This window comes from Equus caballus, chromosome 21, assembly GCF_041296265.1.
Source record: "Equus caballus isolate H_3958 breed thoroughbred chromosome 21, TB-T2T, whole genome shotgun sequence".
In the NCBI taxonomy this organism is placed as follows: Eukaryota; Metazoa; Chordata; class Mammalia; order Perissodactyla; family Equidae; genus Equus; species Equus caballus.
The window spans coordinates 48,571,491-48,588,350 of record NC_091704.1 but is presented as its reverse complement, the minus strand read 5'-3'; the positions used below and the strand labels follow the sequence as shown (position 1 = coordinate 48,588,350).

Below are 16,860 nucleotides of genomic sequence, written 5' to 3'. Positions count from 1 at the left end.
ATCTAAGAAGTTTCGCAATCCTAAAGTTGAGGCCCAGCCCCTGCTGTTTTTCTGTCCAGGGCACGATCACCTAGGCTCCATCCTTTGCCTTTTTCTCGTCTTTCTTCTCAGAACTTCTGCTGGGGGAATCTTTTAAGATCTTTAGTGGTTTAAGTGACTTCAACAACAACCTGTAGTCCAACGAATTGCAATTTGTTGCTAGTTTTTCCCTTCCTATGCAACTTCCTCCTTGGCAACTCCAGTCTCCTCAAAAAGGTCACTGTGGTACAGCCCAGAGCCTGCTGAAATAGGCGGAAGCTCCTAAGGGACCCCTTGCTCCCTTAAACTGGGATCCAAGCGACTTAATCCTCACAGTGATGGTTAACTGTAGCTATAATTACCCAACCTCAATTCCAAAGTATATACAGTTTGTGACACAAGGTTTTGCTTGTGCGTTTAATTAATTTTCCTATTTTGACAAAGTCTGATTTTAATGAAGTCTAGTTTATAATGTTTTCTCTTTCTTATTATTCTTTCCACATTCTTTTCTTTAAGAAATCTTTGCCTATTTCTGGTTGCACAGAGAATCCACTATAAATTTATAAATTTATAAAAACAATATTGTTTTTATAAACTTCTAGAGTTCTAGCTTTTGCAGATGAAAGCTAAACAATTTTCTTAGATACTCACCTGTTACTATCTTTAGCCACTGTATGGTACCGTCTGTCATGCCTGCATATGCAAACACAATCAGAGATCATCTCCCAACTATATACCATGAGGGAAAAATTATATTTAATTTATTATCTCTCTAGTAATGAACACTATGCCAAAGCTATAGTAAGAGTTCATTAAACGATGAAGTATTACATGTGTGGAAGAGGAGGGATTGAGAAAGGTGGTCCCACACCGTGCCTAAGCAGTGACGAGAATAAAGTGAAGTCGGGGTTAAGGAAGAGAAATTACATGAGACAGAGGCTTGGAAGGAGCTTAGGGAGGCAGGACACGTATGCACACAGAGGGACAATCATACGAACACAGAGTGAGAAGATGCCATCTACAAGCCATGGAGAGAGACCTGGAATGGACCCTTCCCATATGGCCCTCAGAGAAAACCAACCTGCTGACACTTTGATCTTGAACTTCTAGCCTCTGAAATTGTGAGAAAATAAATTTTCATTGTTTAAACCATATAGTCCATGGCGCTTTCTCACAGCAGCCCTAGTATGCAGGTTTTAGTATGTGATATTCTTATACACAGATGTTAGTATGCGGCGTTTAGCATGTCTAGAAGAGAAAATTATTGCTATAAAATAAAATCCTGGGTCTTCTACCTGAAGCGTAGATTAGAATTCAGTTTTAAGTCTGTATGCCTAATCCCAAAGAGGGAAAAAGGATTTAGTGAGAGGCTGCTGTTTTCTATCAAGATTTAAATGCAATTATAATAAAACCGTGTTTGTTTACACTAGAGTTACATGTTCAAACAAGTCGATAAATTTTTGGAAACACAGGAAGGAAAGATGCTTTGTTTACTTTCATTTCCACATTAATTTTAGTACTGACAGAGGATGACAAAGTGACAGCCTTGGAGACCACTAAAATCATTTCATTCACAAAATGGGTGTTTTATGAGTAAGTGCTCTGCAGATTGCTCCTCTGTCAAGAGGGATGCTTAGGGCTGAGCAGATGGCCACTGGAGTCTGAAAACATCTGTTCACTCTCTCTCAGTCCAGAACCCACAAAGACAAAGGCTTTCATATCATGATGTTATTTGCCCACCAAGACCATGTTACATCTGGCAAGAACCAGCAAATTCGGTAGTTTTGATAAATGTGATTCAATTAGGGTCAAGGTGTGAAACCATTTTGACTAAATAATCAAATATTTTTGACTAAATAATAAAGGCTATATTCTACAAGAAAGAGTAGCAAATGTAAGGTCAGGAATTGATGTTGGAACTTATTTAAGTAACTCACAAGTTAAAACATATTTGCAATTAAGAAATAAGTTTGGATTTCAAAATTTTTGCATGTATTTCAAACTCTGCAAAACAACTTTCTAGTATAAGTTTGGCTTATACAAATAAGTTTAAAGACAGAAGCATAAAAACTTAGAATTAAATATCTTTTAAAGCCAGGCTTTCACTGGGATATGTTTTTTTCAGATAAAAAGCAATTGAACTGAAAATATTAAGCACCTGCTTGGCTCACGCAAAGTAGTTAAGTATTAGGGTTGGCAACAGTAGAAATAGTATTTCTGCCTTTTGGGACTTTAAAAGTTTTAAAACAAAAATACATACCAAAAAGTAAGAGTAATGTAAGACAGCATTTATAAATTACACCGGAGTGGTCCACTCAGTCAGGTATAAAGATGGTGGGCAGGCAAAGTCTCACAGAGAAGAAAGCCTTTTAGGTGAATTCTGAGGGACAGGTACAACAGGGAGGTAGGAAGTAGGCATTCATTGTGAAAGTACTGTTAAAAAAAGAATAGAGTCAGAATCCTATGGGTGGGTTCAGATGGATTGGATAGACAAGTCTGGTGGTTTTCAACCATTCTTAAGACAACGACGAGAATATATTTTGCTATATTTCATTTTGTTTTAATTTCACAGTTACAGAAAAGTTTCAAAAAGTAGTTCTGTATCCTCTTTACGCTTTACTCTCGTTGCCAGTTGTTGATAGCTTTCCGCTTTTAATTCACCATTCTTTCTTGCTCCCTTGCTCTTTCTGTGTGTATGTGGCTATCTCCTGTGTCCTTTTGACATATCTCCATGATTCTTAGAGCACTTTTTCAATGTCCGGCACTATAGGATGGCCCAGGTTTGCATCTCACTTTTTCTGGACCAGATTCCATTATCAGCTACATTCCCTGTTTCTTTCTTATGGACAACAGTTCTTAGAAAACAAAGCCAGGCACGAGGTATATTCCTAGCTTCTACACTTTCTCAGGGAACAGAACTCTGAAATATGTATATCACTATATCTGTCTATTAAAACGATGAGCTCATATTGATGTCTCTAATTTTATCCAACACTTCAGGGCACCGTCTAGATATTTTCTTTTTCTTTTCAATATTTTTAACTCCCTTCTAAAATAGTCAAACCTGGTCCTCGTTAACCTCAACATATTTACACATTTGCTCAAGCTTAGCCAATACAGAAGATAGTTTCAAAATTGGTAACCTACACCACTTTAAAAAAAAATGCAAACCTACTAACTAGAGTTCAATATTTGTTTACCATTCCCTTTTTGTTTCTTTAAGATAAAATTTAATTAGAGTTAAATGAGCAAAGCTTAAACGTAAAATTTACTCAGTTTCGACAAATGCATATACTGTTAATACAGAACATTTCCGTCACCTTAGAAGGTTAACATGTGGCTGTTTTCCATCAATACCTTAACATTTCATCGAAGTAAAGATAGTTATGATTTTTCTTTTTCATTATGGATTGGTTTTGCCTGTTCTAGAATATAGTATAAATGGAATCTCACAGCATATAATTTTTTGTATCTGGTTCATTTGTTAACGTGTCTGGAGGATGCATCCATTTTTTGTATATAGTTAATAGTTTGTTTATTTTTATTGATGAGTAGCTTTTTTATATGGATTTACAAGATATTTATACATTTTTCTATTAAGAGATACCAGGGCCACTTCCAGTTTTTGACTCGTGTACAAAGCAGCTTTGAACATTCTTCGTAGGACTATTTGTAGACCTGAGATTTCATTGATCTTGGGTAATAGGCAGGGTAGAATTGCAGAGACAGACCTAGACCTTTATAATAGGGTACCAAACTTTCTTTTTGCAAAGAACGTGAGTTATTTACATTCTCATCAGCATGTATGAACGATCTACTTGTTCTACATCTTGGCCAATATTTGGTGTTGACAAACTTCTAAATTTTAGTCATTCTAGTGAGTGTGTATAAATTTGATTTTAACTTACATTTTCCTGATGAATAATAGTAAATATTTTTCTCATGTTTATTGGATACTTGCACATCTTTCTTTGCAAAGTGTCCAAGTTTTTTGCCCATTTGTGCTAGATCATTTGTCTTTTTATTGTTGAGTTATAAGCATACTTTACTTATATTTTACACAGGTTTTTTGAAAGTCATAGGTTTTGCTTATGCATTTAATTAATTTTCCTATTTTGACGAAGTCTGATTTTAATGAAGTCTAATTTACAATGTTTTCTCTTTCTTATTATTCTTTTCTACGGTCTCTTTAAGAAATCTTTGCCTACTTCTGGTTGCACAGAGAATCCACTATTGTTTTTCTAAACTTCTAGAGTTCCAGCTTTTGCATTTAAGTTTTGCTCCATCTCTAATGTTTGTGTACGCTACTATATGTGATTAAGGTTTATTTATTCCATACGTGTATCCAATTGTTGCAAGACTATTTGTTTAAAAGACTTACTCTCCTCATTGAAATGCTTTGGCAGTTTTGTGAAAAATTAAATGAACTTATAGGTGATTGTTCCTGGATTCTTTATTCTGTTGCATTGATCTATTTTTCCTATTCTCCTACCAATAGCAAGATATCTTGATTATGTAGTTTTATGTTATATTTTGAGGTTTCTCAACTTTTGTATAAGTAAATGTGTCTTGCTTTCACTCATTTTTTAAGAATATGTCCTGCGCTTTGTCTTGGTTTCCCCAGCTCTCTTTTTAATGAGAAGATGACTATTCTTCACGCCATTGTTCCTCTCTGAGTAGAGTGTCCTTTTCCTGTGGTGATTTCAAGGTTTTCCCTTAGCTCCTGGTTTCCTATATTTTAATTATATGATTTTCTTTTTACTTATCCTTTTTGCAGTTCACTGAGCTTCTTTGATCTGTAAGTTTATGCTTTCCACCAAATTCTGGGAATTATTGGTGTTAATTTTTCAATTTTGTCTCTCTCCCTTTCTCTTAGTCCTCTTGCTCTGCATTCGAAAGACGTATATGTTCTACTGCTTGATATTATCACAAAGGTCATGGAGTCTGTTAGTTTTCTCTCTCTCTCTTTTTTTTTTTCATTTTTTACTTCTGTCTTGGATGTTGAGGTTAGGTCATTTCTTTTGACCTTTTTTTTCAAATTCAAGGATTATTTATTCTTGCATCTCATAAGTGGATTTTTATAATCTAGTGAATCATCTGCTGTGCTTTTTAAGTCTAGAATTTTCATTTTTAAAACAGTTTTTATATTAAATATGTGTGGTTGGTCTAAACATAAAAAGCACTTCATCTAGTAAAAACAAAAATGTCCTATCCCTACCGGGGCCGGACCCTGGTCCCAGGCGGCTGTGGGGCTCAGGCTCTGGCTGGAACCCAAGCCTCTCTGCAGGCTTATCTCCCATAGGCCTCGGGTGGGTCTCACCCTGGCTGCACCCTCAGCCCTACAGAGCTTGCAATTGCTACTGCTAAGCCTTACCTTTGAAAGGGATGAGCGGATTGTTGTTTAAAAAGCCTGTAGTCTGGAACCCAATGAGACTCTGGAAACTTTTAGGAGTTACTCACTATTTTTTTTTTTTTTCACATCAAGGAAGAGGCAGAAGACTAAGGACAATGATAAATCCAACAGGAGGGCCCCTAAAGATGACAGAGAGGAGAGGAGCCGCAAGGAGAGGGAGGGTCAAATGGACTGCAAGCGGCTCTCACCTTGTTTGTTGTAACTGCCATCAGGAGTCCATTGACCTCTCTCAGCACCAGCGGGGGCCACATTTCCTGGGCGGACTTTGTGCACGAGATGCTGGCCAAGGGTGAGGTGCGGTGGGTCCGGGTGGTGCATGAGAATTACGTGGTGGAAGTCTACCTGCACCCTGGAGCCCTAGTGTTCAAGCAGCCTCAGTTGGCCTTGATGGACCACATACAGGTTGCAGATATCAAGAAATTTAAGGAGAAGCTTCAAGAGGCTGAAGACAAGCCGAATATGGAAGGCAAGGCCAGGATCCCAGTTTCCTATAAGCGTATATGCTTCTTTGGAAATGCCCTCTCCACCTTGGGGACTACAGCAGCGGGTTTAGCCATCCTGTGGCATGTTTTCCATCCGGCTGGAATTATGGGAAAGGAAGGAGGATTCGTTGATTTTAATCAGCTTAAAATGGCCCATTTAACGACTTTACGGACGGCAAAAACTGGGGAAAGTAGTCCGCTTCAGACGTAGCAGGAATGCATGAAGGCAAACTGGAAATTAGAGTGTGTGGATGACCTGAAGATCCCGGAGTGCTTCCTTCAGGTTGGTACCAAAGTACCAAAGACAATGCTAGCCAAGGCGCGGGTGACAGAGGCCCTGCCCTTCTTGGCTATGGTTGGCCTGGCGTGTTCCATCACCACACGTGGCGTCTCCAACACTGAGGAGCAGCGGCTCACACAACCCTTGGTGGATTCGGTGCAAGGGGCGCCCCCGACCACGTCATTGTCCTGGCGTCCACCAACCGAGCCCACGTTTTGGACAACGCTCTCTGAAACCAGGCCAACTCCACCAATACGTCTCCATTGACTTTCCCAAGCTGCAGGAAAGGCAGAGGCTTCCGAGCAGCACCTGAGAGCCTGAAGTGGACCCAGTCCAGCAGCGTTTATCGCAGCCTCGGGCAGAGCTGATGCGCGAGGTCAGCGGTGCAACATCGCCAACGTCTATAAGGAGGCCGCGCTGCATGCTGCGTGGGAAGCGCACATCCATCCTCCGGTTTAACTTCCAAGGCACCACGGAGTGCGTGTGTCCTTCTCTGCACTGCACAGACGAGCGAGATCCTCTCAAAGAAAAAAACAGAAGACGGTTGCGTTTCGTGAGTCAGGCCATGCGTTGGTGGGCTGGTTGCTGGAGCATCCTGAGGCTGTGACGAAGGTTTCCATCACGCCAAGGACAAACGCTGCGCCGGGCTTTGCGCAGATGCTTCCGGAGAGACCAAAGAAAAGCTGTTGGAGAGATGTGCATGGCCCTGGGCGACCGCACGGCGGACCATCTTGTTTAACAAGGTCTCTTCCGGGGCCCAGGACGACCTGAGGAAGGTCACCTGCATCTACTACTGTAGAGCTTGTGGGGTAGAGGGATGAGGGTTGAAGGATCAAGGTGTAGGGGTAATGGTAGAAGGGTAGGAGAGTGGGCAGTGGGAGAAGCAGCCGTGGGAATCCAGACTCGCTGGGGCTTCTCTGCCCACGAGCTGTGTTAGTATTACCACCTGATAGACTCCAGGACTCACTGTCCTCCAAAGAACAGAGGTGATAAATGTAAGGGACACTAGGGCCTTTCTTCTCCTCTCCAGGGTCTGAGAGGCTCTCTTGCCAGTGCATGCTCTTAATCTGTTCTGGGTCCCAGGAAAGGGGGAAAAATAAGTTCTTGGTACTTAGGACTTGATCCTGTGATTGGCCTTTAGCCATGGTGCTGCCCAACTCAGTTCCCTCCCAGGAACAGACCCCTAGCCCAAGTTCTCCTGGATAGCTGGGCTCTAGCATAGGGTCCTGCACTTGCTGAGGTTCCCCATCACAGGGGCCAGGAAGGGAATTATCACAACTTCTCTAGTATATGGGGGTATTGACCTAGCCTTGGGGAATTCTCTTCCCCAAGCCCAGGGCAATAGCTCTCAATTTTTTATTTCTAAATTTTGTTTGAAATAAAGGCCTTAGTTAGCATAAACAAATAAATAAGCATATTAGAAACAAAACAAAATAAAGCAACAAAAAAAAGAGTTACCACTGTTCTTGTTCCTATCAACATGAGGTGAGGGATATTTCAGTTGTGTGAATTGTAAGTTGTTAAATATCTCCATTACCTTTTGGAGAAAGAAGGAAAATCAAGGAAGAATATCATTTAGAGGTCTTGACGTGAGAGAGAAAGAAGAGAAAATGATGAACAATTATTAAGAATTTGATCCTACTGTTTAGTTTTATAATTGACAGACATAGAAAAACCAATTTAAGGACTTCTTTTTGTGATCGTGAGTTTAGATATAGAGGTATTGTGTTAGAATAAGAAAAGACATCCATCCGTATGCATAGACAGTTGCTAATATACACATTGCGTTCATTCATGAAGCAGGGGTGAAGAATGAGAAATAAAACATAAGGAACTCAGATGTTTAATGAGTAAGAGAAGGAAAGAGGACCTGCTTCAAGGAAGACAAGGAAAATGTGTGTTAGCAAACAACTATTAGTTTTGTGATGTGTGAATCTCTGATATTTTTGATGGGTTGAGAGTAAGGAATTTGGAAGATGGGGGAAGTTAAGGCAAGAATAAGAAATTAGGATGACAAATTAATGATTGCAAGATATTAATTCTTAGACATTAGTCATTTAAAAGGAGGGAGGTAGCTTGAAGATAACATGGCAGCAGCAGGGTTAAGTGGCTCTCTCTGATGTGTGTTGATTATTTACCCATTTGATGAAATTGAAAGTTACAAAAGAGAATGAGAACCGAAGCATACAGGACTCAGGTTGGGCTGTAACTGAAAACAAATGGAGAAATTGCTTTTTGGCAGTAGTGCAAATGCTCTTTTGGCCTGAGGCTGGAGGGTAGGAAGAAGGAGCTAGGAAAATAGAGAATGAGGACAGACATCACTTTAGATAACTTTGATTTCTCAATAAATATGTTGGATTCATCTGTTGGATTAATATTAGTGAGTATAAAGCAGAAAAGTGGAAAAGTTTTGGAACAGATACTGGGAAAGCACCGCCCAAGATGAATGGAAGTATTATCAAAGTCTTTTAGGGCCTAATAGATCTTAGTATCTTTCACAGAGTCAGAGCTCAAAATGTTGATATAGCCTATGATTTTCATGAGACAAGCATTCCGTCTAATAGGAAGAAAACTAGAGCAGATAATGAATTATTCATAATAAAGAAAGCTATTCTAGAGGAGAGCAGATTTCCATCCGTTTTCTTCTTCCTGACTTCATACTGCTGATTTTTGAAACATGCTTACACATAATCTCATCAATATCATCATTTATTATCCAAAGTGAATTTTTAAAACATTTCACTTGAACATAGTTCTTGTGCAGTATATTTTTCATAATTTCCCTACATCTTGATTTTTCTTTTCTTTATTATTACCTTATTATTAAGGTCCAAATATAGACAGAATATGAGGTAAACAAAGTTTGAAGAAATCACCACCCTAGTAAAGCATTCCTTTAAAGTCTAACTTGCATGGATAAAGAATATTGATATATAATATTATACATTGTAGTAATGATGAACAATATGTATAAGTAAAAAGAATCTATACAATCTAGGTTTGTATAATGAAAATACTGTATAAATTAAATTCTGCAGAATTTCTTTAGGTAAAGGTGTTATAAGCATTCAGTTGTGACGGGGCACCGTCCTTGGTACCATCCTTTGTATCAGACCACATGAAGATTTCCCAGGATTGATATCAACTTAAATGTATAGAAATTCTTTTGTATTCCTTTGAATGTGTAAAGCTGAACATATGCAAAGTGTTCCTCTTCTACTTAAGAGGATATGACTCTGTATGGTAATAGGACACGTGGATGAGCACTAAACAGCCATGAAGGGAAGTAATTACCCCTATTTCTTGAGGACAAAGATTCAGTGATTGAATTTTGAAGGATGAAGTTAGTGGAAATCTTGAAGAAACAAGAAAACTCAGTTAATGTCATTGTTGACATTGTTCACATTAATTATTGAGATTGTTAACTGAGGACCTCAAGTTAGTTCAGTTGAACAACTCTGCACTTAGATTACTTATTTTTCTATTCTGACATTACAAAGCAAAAAATATGAAAATGTCTTCCTAATTTTAATCTTTCTTTTGTTATCTTTCCTGTAAGATTTCCTTATTTTTCCTCCAAAATTTTTGATTTCTAAGAAAAAGTGCTATATGAATTCATTTCTTTCTTCTTGAATATTCTTTTATATTTCTTTTCCTTATTTTTCTTTTTTTGCTTCCACTTTCCTTTTCTTTCTGTTTTTCTTTCCTTCTTCCTTAGAGGGCCATATATTTTCCCCTTTAAATATATTCTCTTTACATCTTTTTCTCACCTCCCAATGTTGTCTCTGTTTCTCATTTTAGCATATAGGCTTCATTATCTTAACTTCATGTTAAATGCTTATCTCCAATGTTAGGTGCTTCTTGGCAATTTATATCTAAGAGTGAGGCACTAAAAATCAGCTGAGAATTCCCTTCACTATACACCAGACGCACTGCTATCTGACTGACTGATTGGGTCAGGACCAGACAATAACATTGGGGAATCTTTTGGTTGTATTTGCTTTCAGGAAAATAATTACTTTATCATTGTTTCTAACATAATATAAGTTTGATTGTGGCCCAGCGGTTACGTTTGCACATACCACTTTGGCGGCCTGGGGTTCACCCATTCAGGTCCCGGGTGCGGACATGGCACCACATGGCAAGCCATGCTGTGGTAGTCGTCCCACACATAAAGTAGAAGAAGATGGGCACAGATGTTAGTTCAGGGCCAGTCTTCCTCAGCAAAACCAGGAGGATTGGTGGCAGATGTTAGCTCCAGGTTAATCTTCCTCAAAAAAAAAAAAAAAAATATAGATCAAACCATCTTAGTGTCTTGCTTTCTCATGGAACTAGGGAAAGCTAGGCAATGTGGTTCCTATCTAATTCTTTTCTATGGATAAAAAATTAAGGTAATAAAAAGAACTTATCTGTCATATGTTTTCTTTGGTTATGGATCAAAAATAAAGGTTTTGCAGTTTTACTCTGAGTAGGTGGTAGTCTTTTAGTTCAGTATAAATTGGCACATGGAATAAAACATACACTGCAAAACCAGGGCTAAAAGGTTAGAAATAACATGAGTGAATAAGTATTTAAATAAAGGAAAATGAGGCATCTCAGTATAACCAAAAGAAGTCATTTTTTTTCTCCTTTAAGTCTATATTTTGGGTGGTAGAATTAAGCTGCCTCACTCATTTATTTTGATAGGAATTCATTTATGTGAAACCTAAGGACTTTGGGACTCAGAAATGGATTTCTCCAAGAAGACTCATCCGATTTACATCATGTACTCAGAGTTCAGTTCAGGATCAATGCTTTTATTACTGGAGAGGTTGCATCACTTTCTGGGAGCAACAGTTCCAGGAATGCTAAAACATTTCACATTTGATATTGGTGGTAAACTAGAATTTATGACCTGTCCTGGTTGGCACTGAGAGCGACATTTTTCCTTTCCAGCCTGCCCATTGTCCTGACTAGAAAGAATAAGTTTTCAGTGTTTAGTCAAGTTACATCTGAGACGGTTGCCAGGGTTTAGGAAGCACTTATGTAGCTTTCTTCAGTTTCACACACAAAGACTGAGTGGGTAACATTTACTGTGAATAAATCAATAAGACTGATGCACTAGAAATGCGGTTTGAAAAGGGCAGCAGCCTTCTAAAAGCTTTGCAAGCTAACTTTTAACTTTAGAGAGAGGGTTGAAAGTTGAAATTCACATAGTGGGATTCTAACCATTATCTTTTTTCATGTGTGTGAAAGAACCGTAACTCACTGGGACTTCCGGCAGCAGGAAGAACTGCGTGCGACGGAGAAACGTAATAACTGCTCTTTAGGACTTCAAGATATGTTTTATTCTGTTAAAAAAAACTATTTCTTTTATGCAGTGTCCATGTATTGGTCTGGAATTAGAATAAACTTTAATGTATGATAATGATTGTAATAGAGCTATGAGAGCAGAACCATTCTTTGTATTTGGAAATGTCACTCTGTATAGAATAGACTTTCTTTAATACAATCAGAGAATAAATAGTATTCAATAACGTATTATTGGGGACCAGCCCCGTGGCTGAGTGGTTAAGTTCACGGGCTCCGCTTCGGTGGCCCAGGGTCTCACTGGTTCGGATCCTGGGCACGGACATGGCACCGCTCATCAGGCCACGCTGAGGCGACGTCCCACATGCCAACTAGAAAGACCCACAACTAAAAAGACACAACTATGTACCGGGGGGCTTTGGGGAGAAAAAGGAAAAGTAAAGTCTTTAAAAAAAATAAAATAACGTATTATTTTGTGATTAAACAACAATCACAAGATGCATTTTGGTATGGATATTTATGAAGCAATAATTAGTGACAGTGATGATATTTTTTGGTTTACAGTCCTTATGTAAAGGTACTGGAATTCTGACTTCAAAAACATTTATGGGAATGCAGTGTTTGTAGCTAAAAACAGTAGTTAAGAACTGCAGAATACAAAATAGCACCTGTGGAATATTTTTGACATGTTTTATAGGCAAATGATCTATTTCTAAAAACAACCAAATAGTGATGCTGCAGGTAATAGAGCCAATACATTGAAAAAAAAAGGTCATGTTCAGCGCCCAGAAAAGTTTATCCCTTTTCTTTTCTTCTGACCCTGAGCTAACATCTGTGCCAATCTTCCTCTATTTTGTATGTGGGACGCCACCACAGCATGGCTTGATGAGCGGTGTGGTGTGTAGATCCATTTCCAGGATCTGAACCCATGAACCCTAGGCTGCCGAAGCAGAGAGCTCAAACTACACCACTGGGCCGGCTTCAAAAGTTTATTCTTATACATCAAGCTTTGCAAGAATTCCTCAAAAACCAGGCAAAACAGGCTTTGATTTCAGCTGATTCATTCCATAAGCAGATAAAAGGTTTATTTGAGGCCTCTGTTTGGCAGATTGATTTTAACCATAAGACAATTCTAAGGGTTTGGAAATTTCTATTTTATTTTATGGTTTATTCCATCCAGAGAGGGTAAGAGTAACAGAGTTTGTACAGAGGATTGAATTTAAAAGTCATGATATTTGTTATTTTGTCACCTTTTAGAATTGTTTTTAAAAATTTCTAATGTGCTATATTTAAACCATTACTTTAGATTTTGGAGAGAGAGAACAAGTGGGGAGGGAGGTTGTAGAGAGCATGACACAGGATGAAGGTGTGGCTCTGTCCTCTGAGAATCTTAGAAAATAATGGAAGAATCAGCCGAGGGCACACATCCGATGAGAGTAATTAAAATAGATGACCACAGAGTATTGATTGAGAGTAGAGAAGGCTAGGTTTTATGTCATCATTTTGAATGCATTTGTATGGCACAGGTATTTCTCCTATACCTTAAGAACACATAAAGTTAACTCACATGAAAAGATCAAATAAGTAAAGACCAATGTTTGTGTTGTGCCAACAGCTATTTGTTTGGAGGATAAGAAGAAGTGTGGCTGGGGAAAAAGATTCACATTGTACTTGTATCAGGAAAAATTTCATGATATTTCTAGTTAAGAATCTCTGTTCTACCAGCGTTCCTTTTCTCTGCTACATAATTTATCTTTCTCTTCTTTCTTCACTTAAAGAACTGCTAATATTCTTTTTCTGTGTTCTTCAAACACTTCATTTTCCACTCTCAGCTGGCATACTTAGCTTAGCAAATAGAAGCCTGGTGATTAGTAGAACAACAAACATTTTCTAATGCATGCTCTTTGCCAGCCTTATGACCCTCAAAAAACATATCCCAAGGATCTTATTAGTACATTCATGCCAGCAAAATAAACGTCTCCCTGGGGTGCACATTTGCTGCTATAATTTGCAGATCTTCTCAGGACCGTGAAATAGATATGGAAGATGTCTGTTATTCAAATTCTCCTTGGGAGGTGGCGGGTTTGCTAATTAGAAACTCCCTAACACGTTTTTTCCCCAAATGTAGAACTTATTCATCTAATGATTGTTGGTAACCCAAGTCTCAGAAATGAAACTACTGTGTTATAGCAGAAACAATCTCTCTCCCTCCCCGCCCCTCTCTTCTCTCTCAATTTCTCTCTTTCTGTCTCTCTAAAGTGAAAAATTATTCTAGCTGTTGAAAATGGTTAGTGAGAATCCAGATTCAAATCAGCGAGCCCACTAAGTAGTCTGTAGAGAAACTTTGAGAGGCTGAAGAAAACAGCGACAGAGAGATTGGAGTAATGAACCAGCATCTTTTTAAAATCTATAGAACTTTGTGACTTGACTAGATACCAGGGTCAATGAGATGGATGAGTTTCTGGTTTGGTTAGTTGGGACAGTCAATGAGGGGCTTCTGCTCACCATAGTACAGATTACTAAGAAAAGGATCAATCAGGGAGGATGGATAAATTTATTATTAGAAGAACTGTGCTTGAGGTAATGGGATAATCCACAAGCCCTTGTTAAGGAAAGAGTTGAATATATTGGTTTTCAGGTTAGAGGACCAGACTTCAGGATTTTTATTTACGTTCAGATTTCCCTGAGTTTGGTAAAAGGTAAAAGAGGGCAAATGGGTTTGTTACCTTGGAATGGACAGGTAAATAGATAGAGAAGAAAATTCTTCGTGGAGATCTAGGGAACAACATTTAAAGGGTGGATATAAGAAGAAGAGAGTGTAACATAAGGTATTAAAATAATATAAGACTTAGAATGAATCACCAGAATAATAGGAGAACCAGGAGCATGCTCTTCAAGAAATTCATGAGAAAGGCTTCTCAAGAAGTGGGGAATGTCTATGGAGAGAGATGCTGCTGAGAAATTAAGGAAAACCAAGACCAAAGTCTTCACTGACTTTGCAGTTAGGAGATTCCCAGAGATTCAGTGAGACAAGTTCTAATAGAGTCTTGAGAAGATAAGGCCAGATTACAATGAGTTAAGTAGTGGTAGATAATGAGGAAGTGACGAGGAGGTAGATTCCTGTCTACTGAATTTATCTGAGAAAGGAAGGGGAAGTTAAAACAGTAATAGAGGAGGATAGAGGTTGAAGAAAAATTGTGTGCGGCTGGGTGGGTGATGGGTGAAACGGGATTTTTGAAGTTCTAAGAAGAGTAAAGTGAAATAGTAATTTAGGTTTATAAATTTGCGTTAAAAAGTTAGATTCAACTGTGGAGAAATAAGATATTATTTATTACTATTTGCTTAAGTGATATTAAGTATCTATTTCTCTGAGACTAAAATCACAAAAGTCTGTGAAACCCAAAGCCAATTTTTTTATTGCCAATTTGAAATTATTAACAGTGTTAGTGAAGAAGAATTCCTATTTAATCGTAATAGTTAAATTTTGGAAACTGCATAATTACGTATTTATTGATGTTCTCCAACAACATTTTCCAGTATGGTGTATGTGTGTGTGTGTCCTTAATGTATTTATAAATCAGTCTGCCTTTCGAGCATAGGACATTGTATCCCGTCATTTCCTGCTTCACTGAGCTGAGTACTGATTTCGCCCTTAGACAGCCACAGCACACACAAAAAGTACCTCCCTTGCCATCTTAAGCCAGGAAATGTGAGGCTTAAACATCACCTGAATCAGGCGAACCTGCAGGCATTCTTTTCATTTTCATTTGACATCTGTGCTCGCATAGTAAATGCCCAATTACTATGGTTTTACGGAAGACAATCCTAATAGTTCTAATGAAACATAAAATTGGTGGAAAAGAATTTTTACTCAGCATTTATTTTAGGAAAACAAAATGGTGATACAAATACACTTAAATTTGTATACGTAGATTTCAACCCATGTAACATTTTTATTTTCTTCTACTCTGGAAAAAACTAAAACAATTCATGACTATATTTTATCTTGTTTACCTAGTTTTGCTCTTCTTTATCAGGATATATTTTTTCGACGTTTCCCCAGCATCCATAGTATTTTCCACATTCTCCCGAGAATGATCTAGATACTCACTTCAAGTCTATTGATTTGAAATTTCATCTGGAGTGCAGAAATGTTATCTGTTCTCTCAGAAAGTAAATAAGGATAGTAACTGCCATGTCTCCATGCTCTGCAGAGCAATAAGAAGGGTTCACAGTAGTGTGCCCTTTGTGAAAGAATTGATCTCACGTGCTAAATTTTTTTAAAAAAAATCATTGGCAACTGTTGATTTCCTTCTCTCAGTAGCAAGGCATTATTTTGTTTCTTGCTTTCTTTATGTTACTATAATAGCAATGTTCATTCTCCTTGCTCTATTTTGAACTACCCAGACCAATAAAAGGAAATATTTAAAATTTAATAACACAAATAGGGCTTTGACTGGTAAGTGGCAGAAGTCTGTCAAAACCAAAGCCAGGGGCCGGCCCCCATGGCAGAGTGGTTAAGTTCATGCGCTCAGCTTTGGCGGCCCAGGATTTTGCAGGTTCGGATCCTGGGCAAGGACCTAGCACTACTCATCAGGCCATCCTGAAGAAGCGTCACACATAGCAAAACTAGAAGGACCTACAACTGAAATATAGAACTATGTACTTGGGGGCTTTGGTGAGAAGAAAAAAGAAAAACAAAAAAGATTGGCAAGAGATGTTAGCTCATGGCCAAAATGTCCCACAATCAATTCTTTTATCCCAACACTTGATCTCAAGGTATGAACTCTGATGTTCTTCACATGCCAAGGTAGAAACGTGCACTCACTGTCCCAAGGCTGAGTTATAACACTTCTGGACCAAACCCAGGGGGAACAGAGCTGCACATTTGAAAGAAGGCAGGCCTAGGTTCAAATTCACTTACTGTGTGACTGTATTAATTTTCTTATCTTCTCTAAACTAGCACCTCATCTTTTTTTCTGAATTACTGCAACAGCTACTTCATGGATGTCTCTGCCACCATCTTTGCCTCTGTATAGCATGTTCTCTACCCAGTAACCAGGATCACACTTTATAAACACATAGATAAGCCTTTGTCAGCCCTCCACTCCAAGTCACTCGTGAGATTGCAAGTTTCCCCACTTTCTGCCTCTGATCTTGTCTGCTATTACTCTTTCCCTTGTTCACTCCATTCCAGACACATTGACTTCCAGGATGGTCTTCAAATATCAGGCAAGCTTCCACCCTAAAGCTTTTCTACTGGTGATTTCTCTTCCTAGAGTGATTTTTCTTTCCTTTCTTCATTAAGGTTTTCTCAAAAGTCACCATTTCTTTGAACCTAAGGCTAACTACACTATATGAGATTGCAATCCCCTCCT

At 38.4% G+C, this 16,860-nt stretch overlaps 1 pseudogene; it reads left to right on the top strand.

Annotated features, from left to right (window-relative positions):
* The first annotated feature begins 837 nt into the window (after positions 1 to 837).
* On the top strand, positions 838 to 7,014 carry LOC100068905 (mitochondrial inner membrane m-AAA protease component paraplegin pseudogene; annotated as a pseudogene).
* The last annotated feature ends 9,846 nt before the right edge of the window (positions 7,015 to 16,860 follow it).